General features: G+C 42.9%; 1 protein-coding gene across 1 annotated transcript in view; it reads left to right on the top strand.

The window, feature by feature from the left end:
• Positions 1 to 734: 734 nt before the first annotated feature.
• LOC140650892 (synphilin-1-like) overlaps positions 735 to 23,958 on the top strand; it is a 127,324-nt gene continuing 104,100 nt past the window's right edge. The window contains exon 1 of the mRNA XM_072859737.1: positions 735 to 905. The gene's annotated coding sequence lies outside the window, so the exon portion shown is untranslated. The remainder of the gene's footprint in view (positions 906 to 23,958) is intronic.

Raw genomic sequence — 23,958 nt, 5'->3', positions numbered from 1 at the left:
GTTTTATAGTAAAGCAAAACCCCAAGGTTTTATTTTAAACAAATGTGAATGAATTTAACTCAATGTTTTCAGGTATTTTTAGTGCAGCGCAGTACCACGTACTTAATATTTTATATAAGAGCATAGTATTTCCAAATGTTAAGGGTGGCTTTTTGTACATGTGTAAAAATTGCGTGGGATGTTGCCAACAAATAGCAACACAGGAGGATATACCTACTGCTTTTAGCAGGTTTTGCCAAGTGCCTTTTTTAAGGAAAGAGATTGTCGGTTTCTCAACAGTACTGAACGCAGTGCTGTCATGGTGCCTCCGGAACGTGGGTGTGGGTACGCTAGTCCTGGGGTCCCGCCAAGGCTATCTCCCACCGCCTGTGCCGCTCCCGGGAGGGCGCGGTTGTGAAAGGCACCTGGGAGTCCCTAACGGCTTCGCAGGCCTCTCACCTCCCCTCAGGTGGTCTCGGTGGCACAGTCCTTACCGCCCAGGAGGCGGCGGGGAGCGACCCCTCACGGGACCGAGACGTGTGTATCACCGGCCCCTATTCTTTCCCTAGAGGCTGCAGGCCAGCACCGGGGGTCGCTGCGGTGACTCCTATCAGGGCGAGCCGGGCCGGGGTACTGCCTCCAGCACGGCGGGGGGCGGGCGCAGGGGTGAAGCACACCCCCACCCCAACGACGGCGCTTCGCGCGCTGGTCACGTGGCAGCGACCCCACGCCCTCCTCAGTGCCGTGAGATCCCGGAGTGCGGAATGGCTGCAGTGTTATTGTGACGCAGACAGTGAGGCAGTCGAGGGCAGCCTCAGGGAGGAGAACCGAGCTGGGCCGCGCCTGCCTACCCGCCGCCGTCAGAGCAGCAAGAGAAGCGAGCGGCGCCTCCTGCCCCGCAGAGCGCTAAGTCGGCAGTGACGCGGGTAAGTGCCCGTTCCCCGGGAGCAAGGGCCAGGCGGTCTGAGCTAAGTTCGTGGTGAGGCCGCTCTCTGGCCCCTCGCCTGTGGAAGGGGGAGGAGCTGAGGGAGGGGCGGCGCTTCCCGCCCGCGGGAGCGGGGGTCGCCGCGGGAGCTCCGCACCAGAGGGCAGTGGCGGGGGAGGGCAGTCGAGAGGTAGCACCTGGGTCCTTCCTCTTCAGTGGGGTGGGCGGGGGATGGCGGCCACCTGGCACCTCCCCTCTGCGGGACAGCGACGTGCGGCGGGGCTTTGTTGCTACTGCTGATACCGTCCCCCGGGGCCGCAAACGCTCCTTTACGGTGGGCGGCGCGGAGTCGGGCCCGCGGAGGCACTGTGCAGCCCCCGCGGGGGTGTGGGGAATGCCGGCGCCGGTAATAAGTTTTTCCTGGCAGGGCCGTTCACTTGACGGTGAGGGGGGCTGCCGAGACAGCGGGAGAGCCGGCCTGGGAGAATAAGCGGAGGGGAGCAGGCCCATTCTTCTGAGAGGGGAAGTATTGCTAGACTGCCCAGGGGAAGTGCTTTCCACGTGAAATCAGAGCTGAATGTGGGGATTTTATTAGAGCCCTAATACATTATGTTATACATTATGTATAATGTATATATAACATACATATAACATATTAAGTATATACATTATGTTAGTTCTCTGAAGTGCCACTGTAAAAATCATTATAATTCATCTTCTCTGTGAAATCGTAGCCAATGCAAATTTATTTCCATTTTGTTCAGAGCCAGGCATCCCTTATGCAGTGCTTAAGGCTATTTCCTCACGTGTCCCACTAGTGCATATTGAAATTTATAAGACAATTAAGTATAGGTTGCCTGTTTGTAACAGTAGGGAAGCAAATACTAAGTTACCTGGTAAAAAAAAAAAAAAAAAGCATCTTAGGTTATTTAGGTCAGTCCAAGACTGTGTGGTTTTACAACAACAGGTATCAAACCTTTTTTCATATGAAGATCAGTGAGAGTGTTTATGGGAGCAAATGGGAGCTTCATATAAATTATTATATGAAGAAAAGCTTCAGGTTCAGGCTCTGATTGTACCAAATACAAATTAGTTCCTAAATAGTCTCAGGTGTCATTGTCAGTCTTGTTACCTCATGAGATTTTCAATGTTTGGCTTAAAGCCACAGCTCTTGGAGACATTAATCAGTCACAACTGCTTTTCAAAAAAACCAAACAAACCCTAAAACAATCAAACAAAACCACAACAACTGCTAGCCCCTGTGGTTCTATAAAAAATGGTGGAAGCATGGCCTCATTGCACACCTAAGCGATCTAACCAGAAAAGGTAACTAAAAAAGTTTTTTAAAAAAATTATTCTGAAGTAAATCACATGATTGTTGGACCCATTCATGATATTTAAACAGCTGAAGAGAGTGATACAATCATAGAATCATTAAGGTTGGAAAAGACCTCTAAGATCATCTAGTTCAACTGTCAACCCAACACCTCCATGCCTACTAAACCACGTCCCAAAGTGCCACGTCTACATGTTTTTTGAACTCCAGGGATGGTGACTCCACCACCATCTGGGCAGCCTGTTCCAATGCTTGACCACCCTTTCAGTAAAGAAAGTTTTCCTAATATCCAATCTAAACCTCTCCTGATGCAACTTGAGGCCATTTCCTCTCGTCTTATCGCTAGTTCCTTGGGAGAAGAGACTGACTCCCACCTTGCTACAACCTCCTTTCAGGGAGTTGTAGAGAGCAATAAGGTCTCCCCTCAGCCTCCTTTTCTCCAGGCTAAACAACCCCAGTTCCCTCAGCTGCTCCTCATAGGACTTCTGCTCTAGACCCTTCACCAGCTTCGTTGCCCTTCTCTGGACACGCTCCAGCACCTCAATGTCTCTCTTGTAGTGAGGGGCCCAAAATGGAACACAGTATTCGAGGTGTGGCCTCACCAGTGCCGAGTACAGGGGCATGATAACTTCCCTAGTCCTGCTGGCCACACTGTTTCTGATACAAGCCAGGATGCTATTGGCCTTCTTGGCCACCTGGGCACACTGCTGGCTCATATGCAGCTGGCTGTAGACCAACACCCCCAGGTCCTTTTCTGCTGGGCAGCTATCCAGCCACTCTTTCCCAAGCCTATAGCGTTGCATGGGGTTGTTGTGACCCAAGTGCAGGACCTTGCACTTAGCCTTGTCGAACCTCATACAATTGACCTCGGCCCATTGATCCAGCCTGTCCAGGTCCCTCTGCAGAGCCTTCCTACCCTCAAGGAGATCAACACTCCCGCACAACTTGGTGTCATCTGCAAACTTACTGAGGGTGCACTCGATTCCTTCCTCCAGATCATTGATAATGATATTAAACAGAACTGGCCCCAATACTGAGCCCTGGGGGACACCACTTGTGACTGGCCGCCAACTGGATTTAACTGCATTCACCACCACTCTTTGGGCCCGGCCATCCAGCCAGTTTTTTACCCAGCGAAGCGTACCTCTGCCTAAGCCTTGAGCCGCTAGCTTCTCCAGGAGAATGCTGTGGGAGACAGTGTCAAAGGCTTTGCTAAAGTCCAGGTAAACAACATCCACAGCCTTTACCTCATCTACTAGGTGGGTCACCTTGTCGTAGAAGGAGATCAGTTTGGTCAAGCAGGACCTGCCTTTCCTAAACCCATGCTGGCTGGGCCTGATCCCCTGGTTGGCCTGCACGTGCCTGTTGAGCGCACTCAAGATGAACCGCTCCATAATTTTCCCCAGTACCGAGGTCAGGCTGACAGGCCTGTAGTTCCCCGGATCCCCCTTCCGGCCCTTCCTGTAGATGGGCATCACATTGGCAAGCCTCCAGTCGTCTGAGACCTCCCCTGTTAACCAGCACTGCTGATAAATGATGGAAAGTGGCTTGGCAAGCTCCTCTGCCAGCTCCCTCAGTACTCTTGGATGGATCCCATCCGGCCCCATAGACTTATGAGTGTCCAGGTGGCATAGCAGGTCGGTAACTGCTTCCTCCTGGATTATGGGGGGTTTATTCTGCTCCCCGTCCCTGTCTTCCAGCTCTGGGGGCTGAATACCCTGGGGATAACTGGTCTTACTATTAAAGACTGAGGCAAAGAAGGCATTAAGTACCTCAGCCTTTTCCTCATCCTTGGTGGCAATGTTCCTCCCCGCATCCAATAAAGGAGGGAAATTCTCCTTGGCTCTCTTTTTGTTGTTAATGTATTTGTAAAAACATTTTTTATTATCTCTTACAACAGTGGCCAGATTGAGTTCTAGCTGGGCTTTTGCCTTTCTAATTTTCTCTCTGCATGACTTGACGAGATCCCTGTACTCTTCTTGAGTTGCCTGCCCCTTCTTCCAAAAGTGGTAAAATCTCCTTTTTTTCCTGAGTCCCATCAAAAGCTCCCTGTTCAGCCAGGCCGGTTGTCTTCCCCGCCGGTTCGTCTTACGGCACATGGGGATAGCCTGCTCCTGTGCCTTTAAGACTTCCTTCTTGAAGAATGCCCAGCCTTCCTGGACCCCTTTGCCCTTCAGGACTGTCTCCGAAGGGACTCTCTCAACCAGTGTCCTGAACAGGCCAAAGTCTGCCCTCTGGAAGTCCACGGTAGTGGTTTTGCTCACCCTCCTCCTTACTTCGCCATGAATCAAGAACTCTATCATATCGTGGTCGCTAAGCCCAAGACGGCCTCCAACCACCACATCTCCCACCAGTCCTTCTCTGGTTGTAAACAGCAGGTCAAGCGAGGCACCTCCCCTGGTAGGCTCGCTTACCAGCTGTGTCAGGAAGTTATCTTCCACACACTCCAGGAACCTCCTAGACTGTTTCCTCTCTGCTGTGTTGTATTTCCAGCATACGTCCGGAATCATAGTATAGGAAAATAAATAGGATTTTCTGTCTTGCACAGATGTGGTGGGTTGACTCCAGATAGCAACTAAGCACCCAATGAACCGCTTGCTCATTCCACCCACCAGCAGGGTGGAGGAGAGAATAGGAAGAGCAAAAGCAAGAAAACTCATGGGTCGAGATAAAGACAGTTTAATAAGTGAAGCCTTTCCTTTCCTTATTAAAGCGGGGGGGGAAGCAAAGTGATGCAAAGACAATCACTAACCACCTCCCAGAACTAGAGTGATGTCCAGCCAGTCTCCAAGCAACAGCTACCTTGGAAAAGACTAACCTCCAGTTTTTATTGCTGAGCATGATGCTATATGGGGAATCTCCCTAGGTCAGTTCGAGTCAGTTGTCCTGGGTGTGTCCCCTCCCAACTTCTTGCCCATCCCCAGCCTACTCCCTGGGGGATCAGAGTGAGAAACAGAGAAGGCCTTGACATTGTGCAAGCACTGTTCAGCAACAGCCAAAACATTGGTGTGTTATCAACACTGTTTTGATCACAAATCCAAAACACAGCACCATATGGGTTGCTATGAGGAAAATTAACTCCATCCCAGCCACACAGGGTACAGAGGTCCAAACATTCCTTTCAATTTAGCTGCATTATTTACTGTTTTATTTCAAATAATTTCTTGAATTCTGAGCAATGAGAAGAGCTAAAGTGAAATGCTAGAAATGTATTTCAAATGGGATCTAAAATGTACTTCAAATAGATTCTGCTGTACAGCTACAGAGTAGAATAGTAAAAGAGTTCATAATATTGGCATGTAAGACAAAATGCTATGATGAAAATTAGACCAAAGGAAAAAACATTGTGTGTGTATTATTTGAGTCAGAACTGTGGTGTTAACTTTGTTCAATAGTACACACAGCTGCATGAGGGCTTTCACATGTTCTAAATGTCACATCTGTTAAAGTTAAATCCATCCCAGCCAGACTCAGTACACTGAGGTATGATACCACCCACACTGGTACAGTTCTCCTTCTCACACAGTCCTCTTCCAGGTCTTCCAAGGCCCGTTGTCTTCATGTCCACATCAGCTCTGCCCCATCTGAGCACTTTGTTGATTTGAACCAGAAAGGGAAAAGCATGACAGCCCTGCTACAGCCGCTCTAATTTCTGTCCTCTGAAAGGGAGACACACAGGTATCTCTGTCTTGACGCTGTGAAGAGATGCCAGCAAGTCATGGGAGCGTGTATAGCCAGAAACAGCCCTGTGTGAGGCTGTGGTGGGTTGACCCCAGCCAGCAGCTAAGCCCCCACCCAGTCACTTGCTCACTCCCCTCTCCAGTGGGATGGGAGAGAGAATCGGAAGGTCAAAAGTGAGAAAAACTCATGGGTTGAGATAAAGACAGTTTAATAAGCGGAGCAAAGCAGTGCGCACAAGCAAAGCAAAAGGGAAGGAATCCATTCACTACTTCCCATAAGCAGGCAGATGTCTAGCCACTTCCAGGAAAGCAGGGCCTCAGCATGTGTAACGGTTACTTGGGAAGACAAACACCATAACCCCGAATGTCCGCCCTTCCTCCTTCTTTCCCCCAGCTTTTATTGCTGAGCATGACATCATATGGTATGGAATAGCCCTTTGGTCAGTTGGGGTCAGCTGTCCTGGCTGTGTCTCCTCCCAACCTCTTGTGCACCCCCAGCTTACTCACTGGTGGGGCAGTGTGTGAATCTGAGAAGGCCTTGACACTGTGCAAACAGTGTTCAGCGATAACTAAAACATCAGTGTGTTATCAACACTGTTTTAGTCACAAATCCAAAACATAGCACCATATGAAGAAAATTAACTCCATCCCAGCCAGACCCAGTACAGGGGCACACAACTGTCACAGACAACAGCGCGAGTCATATTGGGGATAGTGCAGTCATATTGGTACTTGTGGTTGTGGCATCCTTTGGTGTTGTATATACTTGGAATGGTGAGACTAGCATCAGCATACTGTGCCTCACGAGCACAAAGACCAGTTTCAATCAGCTTTGTGGTATGAAGCCTATTTACTTCCCTCACCCTCTTTTTAAATACTTCCACTGACCAGATGGGATGTGCAGTAGGGCTGTATTTCCCCCCTTGTCTGTCCCTCAGTACCTGCTTGAAGCTCTAGTAGCTTCATGAATCTGAAATGAAATTTAGTCCCATGAATCATTAACATGGTTACAGGTGTGAGGAGAGGAAGAGAGGGGAGAACCTACCATTTTTATTTCAACTTTATTAGAATAAACATACATTTATTTCAGGTTACAGTTAAAATGCCTGGTTCTTCCCTTTCTTCTCTTCCTCCCTCTATTAGCCATGTTAATTAATGTTAAGTAAAATAAAGAAAAGTTCATATTTTTCAGATTAAAGTCTTTGTAAGGAACCAGTTTGCCAATACTTTACTGTGTATTACTTAGAAAATACAGTGATTTTCACACAGTTTAAATGTATATTTTCACTGTCAAGATGAAAAACGTTAAAAATCATTGAGAAGTATTAGATTTTGGAAGAAAATGTGGTTCTTTTCAACTGTTTTCAAAATAGGACCATAACTAAACTAAAGGAAATAAGTGCATTTCTTAGATAATCAGCAAGAGGACTTGTAGGAGGGTTGTGTCTGGGGTTGCTCTTTTTGTGGCAGATGTATTTGTTTCTCAAAGAAGACAAAGAAGATAGGCTTACGTGGAGCAGGTGCATAATAAAACCAAGGGGATTTATCTTTAAATGCAAATGTGGTTGTGCAATAGATTTATATGCACAGTGGAACTATTGGAAACATTAAAATAGAACATATGCATCAGATACCTTATTGATTTAAGGTTCCAAGAGAGTTTTTAACTGAGCAGAAAAACACAGTCAATTATTGTAGTAGAAATATCACCTGCTGCTTACCTGTCTAAGGTTGAACTGTAATTTCATCTTCTAAGATAAGGTTACAAGTGATTCACAGGTATGAAGATATTACAGTTATCAAAAAGAAAAGTACAATTTAGCTTCCATAGTTTGCTAATTGGGATAATCCTTTGTTAGGCATATTTTCTTGCATTTTAAGGAATATTTACAGAAAGTTATTTTGAATATGAGTTTGGTGGATTTACAGTTTATGAAGAATAATTGAGTAACAAATTTAATTTTTGTTTTAAAGTGTAATATTATATTTGTAAGGTTTGCTTGTTCTTGTTTGCAGTCAAACTGCTGGCATTGTTTTTGTTTGCTTATATTGGCGAAAAAGGCATTGTGTCACTTACCTTTTAAACTTAGTACAACGTATTATGTGACCTCTCCTTGTGTATAAATCCCCCCTGCCCCATTTGTGTTATTGTTGCTCACCTTTTACAGTGAAATTATAATCAGGAATTTAACATTTCCCTTCAACTCCTCCATTTTAGCAAACTTGTTTACATCTGTGAGTAAAAATTAGGCTATGCTGCATAGCTTTCTCGCATGTGCATGACGGCACTATAAACATGATTATTATTTGAAGTTATGCTGTTTTGCTGGTTATTCATTCATATAATTCTTTTGCAGGATCTAGCCATAATGGCTGGCATTTTTCATAAGTAGTGGGGAAATACCTTTACCCAGACTAACAACATATAACTGCTGGCATATGTATACATGCATGTACATATATAATTTTTCTTTTACTAAAATACAACTGTAAATATTCTGCCTTTAGTATGCTACACTGGGAGTTCCAGTTGTAGTCATGGTAGTAAACTTATAGAGAGCCTAAGAATTACATTTGAATTGGCTCAAGGTTTTCAATATTAAAGTTGTGAGCATGGTGAGAAATTTAGTAGAATATTTATAAATGCTGTGTCCAAGCTATTTTTTTTTTTAAGAGCCATATTTTTAAAAAGCAAAGCAAAATCAAATGTGGAAAGATAGTGCTCTCAGAAGCAGAAGAGTGATAGAAAGGTAAATGGGCTACATGTCATATTCTTTGACCCACGCTTCTATTGTACTTTGACTAAATATACTCAACTGATTTTATTTCTCCTCTTGTACATTCAGATAGTCTTAAGGTATGTGCTTTAATTATGTGGAATACTGGGATATTATATTTTAGGAAATAATATTTTGAGCATTGGATAAAGCACAATATTTTTGCTTGTTGCTAGGACATGGGCAAAAACTTACCTTGAGTTACAGAATGGAATTACCAGGAAATGGAGTTATACTTGCATCATTAATTATTTGCTTTTTATTAACCTAAACCAGATTTCAAATTAGAGATAAAGGAATTTTATAGTGGCTAAATATAAGCAACTGTGAATAAATACTGTAAACTTGAACTCTGTCAGTGCTTTTCACTTCATATCTGTAGAATCACAGTTACCTGGACCCCTTGGCCAACATTGTTGATGTTTAAATTAATAGGCATTCTGGTGGTAGATGCAAATAAAGAGAGGCAGTGTACCCATGAAATAAGCAACAGATTAGGAAAAGAAGGATTCAGCTATTCACTGTCCTTTTGAGTATGATATGTTCTACAACACTTTGATGCAATATTTGCTTAAAGCAATTTGATAGCATAATTTTCAGGAGGCTGAGTTTGTGTTTTTCTATATCCATGCTTATACTAGTTATTTGTGTATGTTGTATCAAGTTATCCTTAGGAAAGGGAGAACTGCCTTTTAAAATATAATTACGATAACAGTAACTGGTGTTATGATTGAACAGGCCAGACCTTGGAAAAAAACCACTGGTAAACTGATTAACCACAAGTTAAACAAGAACTAAATTTGATATACTGTTACAGAGTAGATGATGCAGTTCCAAAAGTTAAAGTTTGGAGGCTATGCGTGTAGTTCAATATGCTTCTGTTGGTTAATTTTCATTTGTGTTAGTGTATCATGTTGTACCTTTGGTAAATGGCACTACTTTTGGTGATATGTTGACTCTTTAATTCTAGATTCAGGATGACTGTGTTTACAAATAGCTCAATACAAAAATTCTTGAAACAGATTTTTGGGAGCACAAACATCTCGGTGATTAATATAGAATTATTACTTATTGTTCAGCATTATGAATGTGCTTATGGTAAATGTGACCCAAATTTAGCAGTTATCTTAACCGCTCAGTAGTGCTGTGAAAATCATTGATAATGTCAGTCTAATGGGTAGATTTTTCACACCATATTTGGCAACTTTAGCTGTCATTCTCCAAGACTGAACAGAGATAGTAATTAAATTCACTCACCTCCTTACAGTTCTTCTTGAGGGTCATAGATGAAGCACATTAACAAATAATGTAATGAAAACCGTATTGCTTTTTTTCTGCAATGTTCCCAAAGTGGATGAGTTAACTTATCGTCTCTCTACCCTTCCTATTAAAGCACCTCACGAATCAGGTCTTAGATAGAATGCCTTGTACAGCATTTCCTGAGTGTCTGGAGTTTTAGTTGTAATCATGTGCTGAGGTGCCCAGGTTTGAACAGCTAAGTAGAGCGTGACTGTGCATGTGCTTAGGGTTTTTGCAGAGAGAAAGCATCATGGGATTGTTATCCCTGCTCCCAGAACTTTCTGTATTTCAGTAGTCTGCTTTTTCCCCATGGTAAATTAGCCCATACGTAATCCTTGCTGCTGTGGTTTGATTCCTACCAGAACTTGAATTGTCTGAGACAAAATTAGCTTATGTATCTTCATACTCTCCTCTTAAGGCAGCTAAGCATGCTGAAGAACTACATTCCTTCTTAACTTGTGCTCTGGTTGTGATTTAGCAAAATGCACACAAAATCTCTACGGAGCAAATAATTCTGTACACAGTCAGTTTAAGAATGTGCATAAATCCCTTTGGTCACTCACTGCACAAACTGTAGTAAACCAGCCTTGAGGGGCCTCTGTGGATTCTTTGTGTTTGTAGCTCCCTATATTCCAAACCAGCTGGCACCCTCCCATGTAAGAAAGTAAGTTCAGTATTGCTGTTTTTTCCTTATGTGATATGTAGTTATTGTGCACTGATCCCAGAACACTTTTAAACCGATAATTTCTAATTTCATTGCTAAAGCAACTGAGGGAATGAGAGTAGAAGAACAACAGCTGGGTATGATTCTATCTGAGGAGGTGAGGGAGGGAAAATGGGGAGGCAAGGATATGTGACCTATTTTTTTGTAGCTGTGAGGGACTTTAGTACTTGCCTTCTCAGTTTCAATCTAATCTAAATTTGAATACACTGCTACCCAGGTGTCAGGCTGCAGGGTGTGCCCTACTCTTATGCCAGTACCAGATGGCAGTAGTGAGTACACCTGTGGGAGGTGTGTCCAGGTAGAGGAACTCCTCTGCTTAGTGACAGAGCTCTGGGAGGAGGTGAGTAGGTTGAGGAGTATCAGGGAGACTGATAAGGAGATTGACTACTGGAACTGCACCCTACCTTCCCTGGGACAGGCCTGTCAGGCAGACAGGACACATGCTATGGAGGATCCCCTATCTTCTCTCTACCTGGCTGAACACGGTGACTTAAGGGATAGGTGTCGCGGATGGAGAGTGCACTTCACTCATAAGAGAGAAGCAAAAATATACTTTATTGATATAAACCAGGGAGTTAAAGTTCAATGGTAAATGCGACTGTTTTAACAAGATTCGATGGCAAGGTACACTTGATTATTTACTGCATAGAGGACAGGGTCAGACAAAACTGTCAGGGAGACCCTCCTGTTGAGTCATGAGGTTCAGAAAAGGATCCCCTTGCTTTCTAAACTCCTTCTCAGAGAGGAGTCTAGGTGCAGCTAGATCCAGTCCTAGTCCCAGACTTGGTCAACGGTTTATGTCTAAAGGATTATATATGCGCAGTCAATCCTTTATATCACTTAGCTAAGATTTCAAAGTTTAGCATGCTATTAGTCACTTACTGAGGATCTGTTGTGGCAAGGAATCTCTCAACCTCGAGGAGTAACCTTGAGAGGCGTCCCTGCTCAAGGGGAGATCGTGGCGTGCAGCCTGCTGCCGTGCAGAAGAGCTCAAAGGGCTCTTGGGCTGCTCACTATTTATGGGGGATAAGATGATTGACTCATAGTCATATTTGCATGCCGACCACAGATTTTAGTTTCTTCGGTGGGCGCATTGCACAATAGCCCTAGGCTATTGTGTTGTTATCTGTCTCCTGAATCCACTTTGAGCTGGATGCAGCCATCGTGACCAGATGCATCCATTACAATCGCCACTGGTGGTTATCACCTAAGCAGGGTTGCAGGAGATAAAGGTTGGGGGCGGGGGAAGCACACTGTCACAATAGGGGGCAATGGTGACAAGTTCCTGCCTGGCACAGCAGGTGCATCTCCTCTGTGACTACCTCACCTTCCCAGGTGCCCTTGCATAATAGGTATGAGGCTCTGCAAGTGCAACCGAACAATGACAAGGATGATGGTCCATCTAGGTTGGAGGAGTTGCCGAGGTTAAGTCGGCCTGCACCCTGCATCAAAACCACTTCCATAAAGAAAAAAAGACATGTCATTGTCATAGGAGACCCTCTCCTGAGGGGAACCGAAGGCCCAATATGCAGACCTGACCCACTTCTTAGGGAAGTCTTCTGCCTCCCTGGGGCCTGGGTTAAAGATGTGACAAGGAAACTTCCTACCCTGGTACAGCCTTTGGATTATTATCCATTATTGCTTTGTCATGTAGGCAGTGATGAAGTTGCAATAAGAAGTCTGAGGGCAATGAAGAGAGACTTCAGGGCCTTGGGACGACTGGTTAACGGATCAGGAGCACAAGTAGTGTTCTTCTCTATCCTTCCATTTGCAGGGAATGATGAGGGAAGAAACAGGATGACTCAGCAGATCAATACCTGGCTCTGAGCATGGTGTCACTGGCAGAATTTTGGGGTTTTTGATCATGGGTCGGTCTACACAACACCAGGCCTGCTGGCAACAGACGGGGTACACCTGTCTCAAAGGGGGAAAAGGATCTTTGTGCAGGAGTTAGCAGGGTTCATTGAAAGAGCTTTAAACTAGATTTGAAGGGGGGAAGGGATAAAACCAGGCCTGCTAGAGATAAGCCTGGGGGCATCATGCCAAAGTTTGAGGGATGGTGTGCTAGCGAGGTCTTTCGGTCTGCCATCTCAGTGGAGGTAGGGGATGGAGATCCATGTGGCAGCAAAGACGCAAGGGTTGTTGATGTGTTAGAAACCATGGAAGCACCTGAGAACAGTCACGTACGAATTAGGGATTCTCCCCCAAAAAAGGTGCCAGGATCAATAGCCCAAATGAAGTGCATCTATACCAATGCGCGCAGCATGGGCAACAAACAGGAGGAGCTGGAAGCCATTGTGCAGCAGGAAAACTATGATATAGTTGCCATCACGGAAATATGGTGGGATGACTTGCACGAGTGGAGTGCTGCAATGGATGGCTATAAACTCTTCAGGAGGGATAGGCAAGGCAGGAGAGGCGGTGGGGTAGCCCTGTATGTTAGGGAGTGTTTTGACTGTCTAGAGCTTGATGATGGTGATGAAAGGGTCGAGTGTTTATGGGGGAGAATCAGGGGGAAGGCCAACAAGGCAGATATCATGGTGGGAGTCTGTTATAGACCACCCAACCAGGATGAGGAGGCAGATGAAATATTCTATAAGCAGCTGGGAGAAGTCTCACAATCGCTAGCCCTTGTTCTCATGGGGGACTTCAACTTACCAGATGTCTGCTGGAAATGCAATACAGCGGAGAGGAAAAAGTCTGGGAGGTTCCTGGAGTGTGTGGCAGATAACTTCCTGACACAGCTGGTGAGTGAGGCAACTAGGGAAGGTACCCTGCTGGACCTGTTGTTTGCGAACAGAGAAGGACTTGTGGGTGATGTGATGGTTGGAGGCTGTCTTGGGCAGAGTGATCACAAAATGATAGAGTTTTTGATTATTGGAGAAGTGAGGAGGGGGGTTAGCAGAACTGCTACCTTGGACTTCTGGAGGGGAGACTTTGGCCTGTTTAGGGACCTGGTTGAGAGAGTCCCTTGGGAGGCAGTCCTGAAGGGCAAAGGAGTCCAGGAAGGCTGGACATTCTTCAAGAAGGAAATCTTAAAGGCACAGGAGCAGGCTGTCCCTACGTGCTGAAAGATGAGCTGGCAGGGAAGAAGACCGGCCTGGCTGAACAGAGGGCTTTGGCTGGAACTTAGGAGAAAAAAAAAAGAGAGAGTTTATGACCTCTAGAAGAAGGCTATGCAGGGAGGAAATTAGAAGGGCCAAAGCCCAACTAGAACTTAATCTGTCTACTGCGGTAAAAGACAATAAAAAATGTTTCTATAAATACATTAGCAACAAAAGGAGGGCTAAGGAGAATCTCCATCCTTTATTGGACGCGGGGGGAAACATAGTGGCAAAGGATGAGGAAAAGGCTGAGGTACTTAATGTCTTCTTTGCCTCAGTCTTTAATAGTAAGACCAGTTGTTCTCCGGGTACTCAGCCCCCTGAGCTGGAAGACAGGGACAGGGAGCAGAATGAAGCCCCCATAATGCAAGGGGAAATGGTTAGTGACCTGCTACACCACTTCTTAGGCACACACAGAAGTCTATGGGGCTGGATGGGATCCACCCAAGGGTACTGAGGGAGCTGGTGGAAGTGCTCACCAAGCCACTTTGCATCCTTTATCAGCAGTCCTGGCTAACCGGGGAGGTCCCAGTTGACTGGAGGTTAGCAAATGTGACGCCCATCTTCAAGAAGGGCCGGAAGGACGATCCAGGGAACTACAGGCCTGTCAGCCTGACCTCGGTGCCGGGGAAGGTTATGGAGCAGCTCATCTTGCGTGCCATCACACGGCATGTACAGGACACCTAGGTGATCAGGCCCAGTCAGCATGGGTTTATGAAAGGCAGGTCCTGCTTGACTAACCTGATCTCCTTCTGTTGACAAGATGACCCGCTTAGTGGATGAGGGAAAGGCTGTGGATGTCGTTTACCTGGACTTTAGTAAAGCCTTTGGCACCGTTTCCCACAGCATTCTCCTGGAGAAACTGGCTGCTCGTGGCTTGGATGGGTGTACTCTTCACTGGGTAAAAAACTGGCTGGATGGCCGGGCCCAAAGAGTTGTGGTGAATGGGGTTAGATCCAGTTGGTGGCCAGTCACAAGTGGTGTTCCCCAGGGCTCAGTATTGGGGCTGTAACCAGATGTAACCAAAATGATTAGTTCGTTCTTTTGTAACTAAGCAACATAGAGATAGGAGTGGGGTAGACAATACTTTAATGTTGTGTTTGTACACCTATGGGTATGGATATGCTACTATGCCCAAAGACAATTGGACGAGGAGTAGTATGGTCATGCTGCTATGTTCCCAGTACAGCCCCAGCCCATCTTTGACAACGAGTTGAGGGTGGTTAGAATAATTGGTTTGTGTTAAGGGTGCCAAATCATTGTTAGGGACCATGCACCATGAAGAAGGAAAACGGGTTACATAAGCAAGATGATATTGCGCATGTCCATAAGAAGGGGTCAACTAAAGGACACACCTGTACGACCACCAAGGACCACCAGAGACCCCCACAGAAGCCCCTCGGAGCTCAAGGACGCATGCGTAATGACCACACAAATATGATAATTAGTTCCAGGAAATAGAATGAATATGTATGGTCATTCTGGGAAATTTGATGCATATGTATGTAACTGGATAATATAAGTTTCGGCTGATGTAACCTGCGGTATGCACGCTAGGTGGAACGATCCCCCGTGCATCTGGTGCCGTAATAAAGAATGCCTGCTTCTTAATACTACATTGGTGTTAAGGAGTTTGATTCCCGATTTCGGTGAGAGGGCCAGTTCTGTTTAATATCTTTATCAATGATCTGGACGAGGGGATCAAGTGCACCCTCAGTAAGTTTGCAGATGACACCAAATTGGGCGGGAGTGTTGATCTCCTTGAGGGTAGGAAGGCTCCACAGAGGGATCTGGACAGGCTGGATCGATGGGCCGAGGCCAATTGTATGAGGTTCAACAAGGCTAAGTGCCGGGTCCTGCACTTGGGTCACGACAACCCCATGCAACGCCATAGGCTTGGGGAAGAGTGGCTGGAAAGCTGCCCAGCAGAAAAGGACCTGGGGGTGTTGGTTGACAGCCGGCTGAATATGAGCTGGCAGTGTGCCCAGGTGGCCAAGAAGGCCAACAGCATCCTGGCTTGTATCAGAAATAGTGTGGCCAGCAGGACTAGGGAAGTGATTGTGCCCCTGTACTCGGCACTGGTGAGGCCGCACCTTGAATACTGTGTTCAGTTTTGGGCCCCTCACTACAAGAGAGACATTGAGGTGCTGGAGCGTGTCCAGAGAAGGGCAACGAAGCTGGTGAAGGGTCTAGAGCAGAAGTCTTATGAGGAGCGGCTGAGGGAACTGGGGTTGTTTAGCCTGGAGAAAAGGAGGCTGAGGGGAGACCTTATTGCTCTCTACAACTCCCTGAAAGGAGGTTGTAGAGAGGTGGGAGTTGGTCTCTTCTCCCAAGTAATAAGTGATAGGACAAGAGGAAATGGCTTAAAGTTGCGCCAGGGGAAGTTTAGACTGGATATTAGGAAATTTTACTTCACGGAAAGGGTGGTCAAGCATTGGAACAGGCTGCCCAGGGAAGTGGTTGAGTCATCATCCCTGGAGGTATTTAAGAGACAAGTAGATGTGGTGCTTAGGGACATGGTTTAGTGGTGGACTTGGCAGTGCTAGGTTAATGGTTGGACTTGATGATCTTAAGGGTCTTTTCTCAATGTAAATAATTCTATGATTCTGTGATTCTGAGTTGTATAGGGAACAGAATTAGCCCAGCTGATAAAGTTTAGTAAAATGGACACTGAAGCATATGTTCATCAGTCCCATATGCTTTATACTGTGTTCCCAGGCTTTTCTTTTTGCAATTACAGTTTTTAGGCGAACATAGCTATCGTAGCACTGGATGTGTCTGTATGTGCCTACACTGCAGTTGAGTAGTATGATCGCAGTACATGTGGACAGTTATGTACTAGCTTTAATCTGTATGTGATGTGAAGACATGACAGCCTAGTCTGAAGTGAGGGCTGTCCAAGTGTGCTGGACAGATTGATAAGCTGTACTGAAGTCTGCATTCATCTGTCTTCACAGCTCTTTTTAACTAGAATAGTGCTAACATAGATACTCCTACACATGCTGAAATCGATTCAAGACTGCATGCCCGCTGCTTCTCTACTGTGCTGTCTGTAGATGCTCTCTGTCTGGGGGTGCATCCCTTGTTCTTTGTATGGAGACAATCTAGTTCTCTTTTCCAGTGAGTGTAGTTGGTTTTTTCGGAATTTGTTATTTCCTCCCTGTAAGGAATTATAGAAGGGGCACTAGAGCATAGGATAGATTTCTGCTAATTTCTCACTGTAAAATTCATGTTATAATCTCTATTCCAAAAAGATTATTTAGCTCAGCCTTAAAGAACCTCCAAACCCAGGACATAGATTTTTCAAGTGCTAAAATCCAGGGAAGAGACTAGAAAAATGTTCTTTATGAAAGCATTTAATTTAGCATACTGTTATGTCAAAAATTTTGTGGAATTATGTAAAAAATATCAGAAAGGGCAGTCATGTGGCTACTTGTGAGTTTATAGAACATGCGTATTTGTTATCATATATAAAACAGTTCAACTTTATTTAAAAGGACTTGTATGTATTTTAAAGTGAAATTATTGTGTCTGTTTTTTGTATATTTCAAGAAGAGCCCTTCACTGCTAAGAGCTTTCCTTGATATTTTTTTGTAATGGATAGAAGAAGGGTTATTTTTCCTTTTTCAGTCAGATTAATTATTCGTTCTACAGTCTTTTCAATGAAATGTGCTTCTGATTATGGTACTGTGTTTTAACAGCAACGTTTGATAACAAGAAATATACACATTTGTTTCCTTTCCTTTAAAAAAGTATTTCTTATAAGTGTCTTTGATGCCCTCTTGAGGAAAAAGAATAGCCTTGGTACAGTGGATGGAGCACAAGAATGCAAGTATATAGCTGCTAAGCCTTGTTTCTTCCACCAGCTGATCTTGAATAATCTAACCTTTTTCACTTATCCACCTGTAAAACAAGTAGAAAATATATTAGGGAACTGGGGTAGCAGAATTGTTAATAGCATCATCTTTTTGTAATGTGGAGATCTAACAGTGCCTAATATTTTTCATTATAATAAGGATTCAGCCCTTTCCTGAACAACTCCAGCACCATCATAGTTTGAAGCAGACAATTAGCAAAATGTTTTGAAGTCAGTAATGTTCCTTTCTACCTTTTTTGCATATAGTTTCTGTGAGAGGCTTTTTGTACTGGTTATGTGACAGTTTTCTTGTGAACCAGTCACTAATATCCATGATCTTCAGGTTCAGGCTTGCAGAGTTTATCTCCTCTGGTGTACTTAGTCTTCCTCAGTCCCCTCTGTGGGCCTGTGTAATGCTACGGGAGCCCTCTTGCAGGACTCTGCCCTAGACAGAAAGCGGTTATATGCCCTGCCTGAGGCTGATTCAGTCTGAATAAAAAGCTATTGCTGGTTACTCACCAGTGCCCCAGATCCTGAATGTAAGTAAAAGTCACTTTACATCATTGGGAAGTTGCACTTTGAAATTTGAAGTACTATAATTTGTATCTCCTTGTACTTTTGCTTGTTAGAATTTAACCATTGAACATTCTGGCAAATTTCAGTGTGCAAATGATGGGGCCGTAGACTGGATTGTTGAAAGGTTTAAAAAAACAAAAAGAAAGGGGAAGAAAAAAAAAAAGAGGAAGGGTGAAGGCTTGATAATAGAATATGGAGGACAAACAAGGAAAGTTGTTCTGCCCTAGCCATGTTGCAGAGAAACAGTCTTTTCTCATGTGAGCAGGGAGATGCACAGATTTTAGACAAATGGTAGATACACTGGACATATTGTGACCCTTGCAGGGAGCATTACTTACATAAGACTTTCCCCTTGAATTTATAATTAAAGCTGACATGAAGGAAAAATAATCAGGGGATTAAATGCAGGAGATATGTTTTGGCAGGTAAATGTAAATGAGACAAGTTCTAAATTGCTAACTTTTAATACAACATTTTAATGTTATAAACTTAAGAGAATGCCATTTGGCATTAGTTCTTTCCCAAGATATTTCTAAAAATAATTGCACAAACCACTGGGGGATCACAAGGTGCTGAAATTCAAACGGATGATCATTGGATTTGGGTTGAGGAATTTCAATGAGAAAATGAAAGATGCAGGGAAATGTTTGAAAGATGCCTTTTTTGATCTAAAAAAATCAAAAAAAGAAAACACAACCTAACAGATGCTATTGGCTTTCAAAATATATTGAGCAAGGATATCTCAGATTAACTTGGTTTGTTAAAACAAAAGTTACAAAATGAAATGTGTTTTTCAGTGCAAAAAAAGAAGCTTAGGAAGATTTATGGGGATGGTATACTGATTAAATTAATTCCACATTTTTCTATGATCAGTACCAGTGTAGGAGATAATGTGAATAAGGGTGTTGCATGGCATTAAGGAGACAGACCAAAGCAAGGGTTTGAGCACTGTACCACAAAACTTCGCTGTCAGATACTATGATTTAATTGAACTGGTTTTTCTGTGAGTAGATACATCTTCTAAAGGATCACTGCCCCCATGCTGCTGTCATTGTTTCAGTGGAAAAATGAGAGGAAACTCAGTTTCTGATTTTAAATGAGAGTACATTGAGTCACATCTGCTTTATTAAAGACCTCGACACAGACTTCTCCACCTCCCCCCAAGCAAACTCATGATTTGGAAAGACTGAACTCTGCCACACTTGATTGCATCCTAAAATAAGTGCTGGAGCCTACATTAGCAGTGGTACTTGCAATAAACCCTTTGCTGCTCTGTCTTATTTTGGTGCCAAGTATCTGGTTCCTTGTGGATGCCATTACTAGGGTGTATTATTTTTTGATTTTTACACAAGAACTATGCTACCAAAAGAAGGCATCTTTTTTATTTCTGTAGTACATGAACTTGCAACAGCCCTACAGATGTTGAATATTCATTACCTTTGCCAAAATACTTTAGAAATTGTGAACGTTTTTACGGCACAGTATTTTTCAAATTGTACCTGGAGTAAACTATGGTTAAAGCAAAATAATGTGCATGTCCATATGTATCAGTTTCTTCTCAAGTTGATTGGAAATGATATGTAACCATTAATTTTCTCAGTGCTATGTTTAAGTCTCCTGAGAATTCATGTTTCTGAATTCTTGCTTAAGTGAATACAAGCATAATGTGTACACTCACACACGTGTTCTCATGTGACATTTCTTTACTTTGATAAAGTTTTAGGTTATTACAAAGGATTTTTAGGTAATGCGTAGGCTGTGTACTTTCAGCAGCCATTCAGGATATAATGGTTGAATTTTCATTTTTCTCTGTGTTTTCCATACATAACAAGTAGTGATTGTTGGTTTGACTAATGGTTTATAATAGAATCACTTTGTAAGACTTGATGTGGAATGTGTAAATGCAAAACAAGACTTTTGTTAGCATTCAAATAGTTAATTTCCTCTTATTTGACAATGTGTTTAAATAGATGCACAAGGCTCTCCTGTTTCTTTGCTTGCATTAGCAGGGTACAGACTTCATCAAATAATTTAGGAGCGCTGTAAGCTGATCTCCTAATTGTTATTTAGTAGTTTGCCTCCTGAATTAAGGAAAAAGAATAAGCATTAGCTTTACTGTGGAGTGTACTGTATTTCAGTCGCTAGTATTCTTTGAAATAACAAAGTGATCTGCAAATAATCTTGACATGAAATAGCACAGCATTTTATGTCTCTCTTTTAGTATTCCAAGCAACAATGACTTGATCCATGTAAGTCTTTAGTTCAGTCTAAAATCTAAGTTTAATGGAGGATTTACAGAAATGTTGGACAACATTAGTACTTGTACATGATTGATGCAGTGTTCTATATATATTTTACAGTTCTTCATTATAAATTATTTGGTGTTTTAGTATTAAAAACAGATGACAACCTATAGCTTTAGTATTATGCATGCATAGAAGATGGATATATACCCATATATACTGTCTGTATTTGTGATTGTTGAACCTCTATACTGTAGTAAAATGTATTATTAATTTCTTACAACAACCATGAGTCAGTAGAAAATAATAGGTGCAATCATTTGAAAAATGCACATTCACAATTTGCTTGTATTCATCTCAAAGTTCAGGCTGCAGATGTGTAACCATTCATTTTACTATTCTCAGTGATGTGTGTAAGCCTCCTGAGGATTCACGTTTATGAACTTCATGCATTGTCATTGATATTTAAAGTAGATCAGATAGGTGACATGAAATAAAATTTGTGTCATAGAACTTACTGATATGAGGTAGTTATAAAATATCAACACAACCTTATTGTTCGTTCAGCTGCTGTATTTTCACTTGTAAAGTCATAAATTCAGTTTGCAGTGGACTTTTTTCTAGTAATCACAGATATCATTCTGTGTGTGTTTTCTACAAGGAGTCACACTTTGAAATAGAAGTGTCTTTTTTTTCTAAAATCTTGCAGGAAGTAGAGAAAAAAGATGTGTATCTTTTAAGCTTACTTTGTTAAGCAAGCTTTTCACATCAGATTTCGCATTTCTAAAATGAGAAATTCCTGTTAATTCCTGATGTTTCTGCTCAATCATAATTTTCCAGGGAAAGTTTTGTCATATACAATCTCCTGATCTGTATGTGAATGTATTATTTTAGCCTGGGTATAGTGTTATAATTAAAATACTGATATTCAAAACAAATGTATTTGAAGACTTCTTTGGATAGCTCTGCTTAAGAAAATATTTTTATAGCATAGGGGAGGTACAATGAGCTAGTTACTAGCTGTCCAGTTTAAACTTGAGAGTGTTAAAGGAGAAGCTGCTGCCCGAGCATACACACACCATTCAGGGAGTCGCACACACACCACCCGAGACTTTAACTGCTAGGACCTGAGTCCCTTTTCGACTCCTCGCTCACACACACACATGCTCACTCTCAGGCACTTTCTCTCCCCTCTGGCTTGACCCTAGGTTTCCTGAAGCAGAGTCTCCGATACGATGTACGCCAGATGAATTTATTGATTGGTACAGCGGTGAAAAACAGCTCGAGCTGGGTGCCTCCAGAGAGGGACCCTGAACAAAGAAATCCCTGGGCAATTATACCCTTACAATCTAAATTCCCCTCCCCTCAGGAGACAGTTCGGACCAATAGTAATATTAGGGTCTGGGGTCTTCCCGTTCTTCATTGGGTCCCTTCATTGTCTCTAGGCTGGCCATTTCTTTTCTTATCTCTAAGGTTGTAGCTTCTGCTGAGATTTTAGCTTCCTTATCTTTCTGGTTTGCACCGGTTTCGGGGGCCTTCCTTCATGTAGCTGAGTAAAAGTTCAGTATACAGTCAGCAAATCTGTGTGAAAGTTCACAGCTTGCGGCCTAAGGTTTCAGCAAGCCTTGATACTCATGCTATGTATTGGATTCTGTTTGGGGTAGAAAGTGACTTCTGCAACAAGAGTTTGTATATTAGTTGCTCCAAAATATATCAATGGTGGGTTTCCCAGTTAGGCATGTTCTATTTTATTACTGATTGATCCAGATTGTGCTTCTAGTCTAATTTATTCCTATTCATAGCTTGATAGGAAATGTAGTCATTCCTTTCCTTGGTTCAGTTGTTTTTGTTTAGTTTTAGTCCATTCATTGATCTCATATCCTTCATGTTTTTTCATCGCTTTAAGCAAAGAAAAAGCCCTCCCATGGACCTCCTTAACAGAGCTGCTCTTTACGTATTGTTGAGAACTTGCAATTTCAGAGGTTGTTTTTGTTTATTGGGATAGTGCAGTGTGATTAATCATAAATTCAATCTTTTGAGAACTTGCATAAGAAAGGATTGCAATATCAACCCATTGCTGTGATTTTGGCTCCTTGAAGCAAAAGGCTAGGATCCAAGAACAAACTTTTTAAAAAAAAAAAAAAAAAAAGCATTCTTAAACCATGTTAAGATTGATTGCTGTGATGGGGAAGAAAGTGAAATCCATGTTTTAAGTTCAGATATAGTGTAATATAATGTTCCCTAAGTGTATTTTAGATTTGCAACTGCAATGTGAAAAATGTAAGTTTCATCAGGACCAACAGACAGACAAATTCTTTTCCCCTAAACGGAATGGTTTAAACCAAATAGGATGTTTGAAAAATTACAACACTTAAAAAATCTTTTAGAAATATTTGTGAATCACAGTTTTTCTAGGCATGGACCTCCTGGATGGCAACATAATACATAATCCTCTTTGAGGGAAATTGCTTCCATAAAATTGTGAAAATGAAAAAATAGCCAATGTTGTATTTACCTCACCATAATTCTGTAGAGAGAAAGAAGAAAATAATTCTCTTTCTTGTTTTGAAAACTAAATGTCATGTGTGCTAATAAAAAGATAGTAATTTTTTTTTTATTGTATCCCTCATTCACGCCTGTGGAATGCTCTGAAGTGCCCTGTTCTGGCTGAGAGAGATGGTGATTTGGAGCCAGTGCAGCTAATGCCAGAACTGCTACTTCATTCATTGACGAAAACACAAGGATAGTCAATGCCTAATGTTTTCTAGACACATAGGTAGCTTTTCAAAGCTACTGGGAAGTGCACATATCTCACTATGTTTGTGGTCTGAATTCCCTTCCCCCAAGTTCAGGTTTTGAGACTGATTTGGCAGCACTATTCTTCAATCCAGTAAGCGAATCTCAGTTATGCTAGCAGGAAATCCTTTTTAGCTGTTAAGTGTAAATCTGAAGTTTAGGCTCTGTAGCATATAAGGTAGTGCAGGGTATTCAGTAGAATTGCTTGTTGTGTGCACTCCTGTTTTCCTTATATATGCAAATACACAACAGTATTTTCTGTTCTAGTGGGCCTGTCCACTGATTCTGAAAAAACAAATGGATCTTAATTAGATCCAGTTTCCTCAGCATGGAAATTACTGCTTAAATGGTCCTGCTGTATCTTTAGAGAATTTGAATAAGCCTTAACTAACTTTGAGGCAAATGGGAAACTGAGTAAACTTACAGAAGGGAATGTGATTTAGTAAGTATTTTGGTGATGGGCTCTGTCACCATTTGAATTTATCAATTAGAAGGACACATTAGTGTCTTTAACATTTACAGTTCTACAGAAGTGCCTAATTTCTTATGGAAGCTCTCCCATAAGCCCCTTAGGAGTAATGGGGATTCTTTGTGTGAATCTACAGTCAAGTAGTCCCTTCAGTGGAACTGGTGTAGTCTCTATGAATTGTAGTTTTTGTGCTC

Source organism: Ciconia boyciana, chromosome 4 (genome assembly GCF_034638445.1).
Source record: "Ciconia boyciana chromosome 4, ASM3463844v1, whole genome shotgun sequence".
NCBI lineage: Eukaryota > Metazoa > Chordata > Aves > Ciconiiformes > Ciconiidae > Ciconia > Ciconia boyciana.
This window is presented reverse-complemented; position numbering and strand designations above follow the sequence as displayed.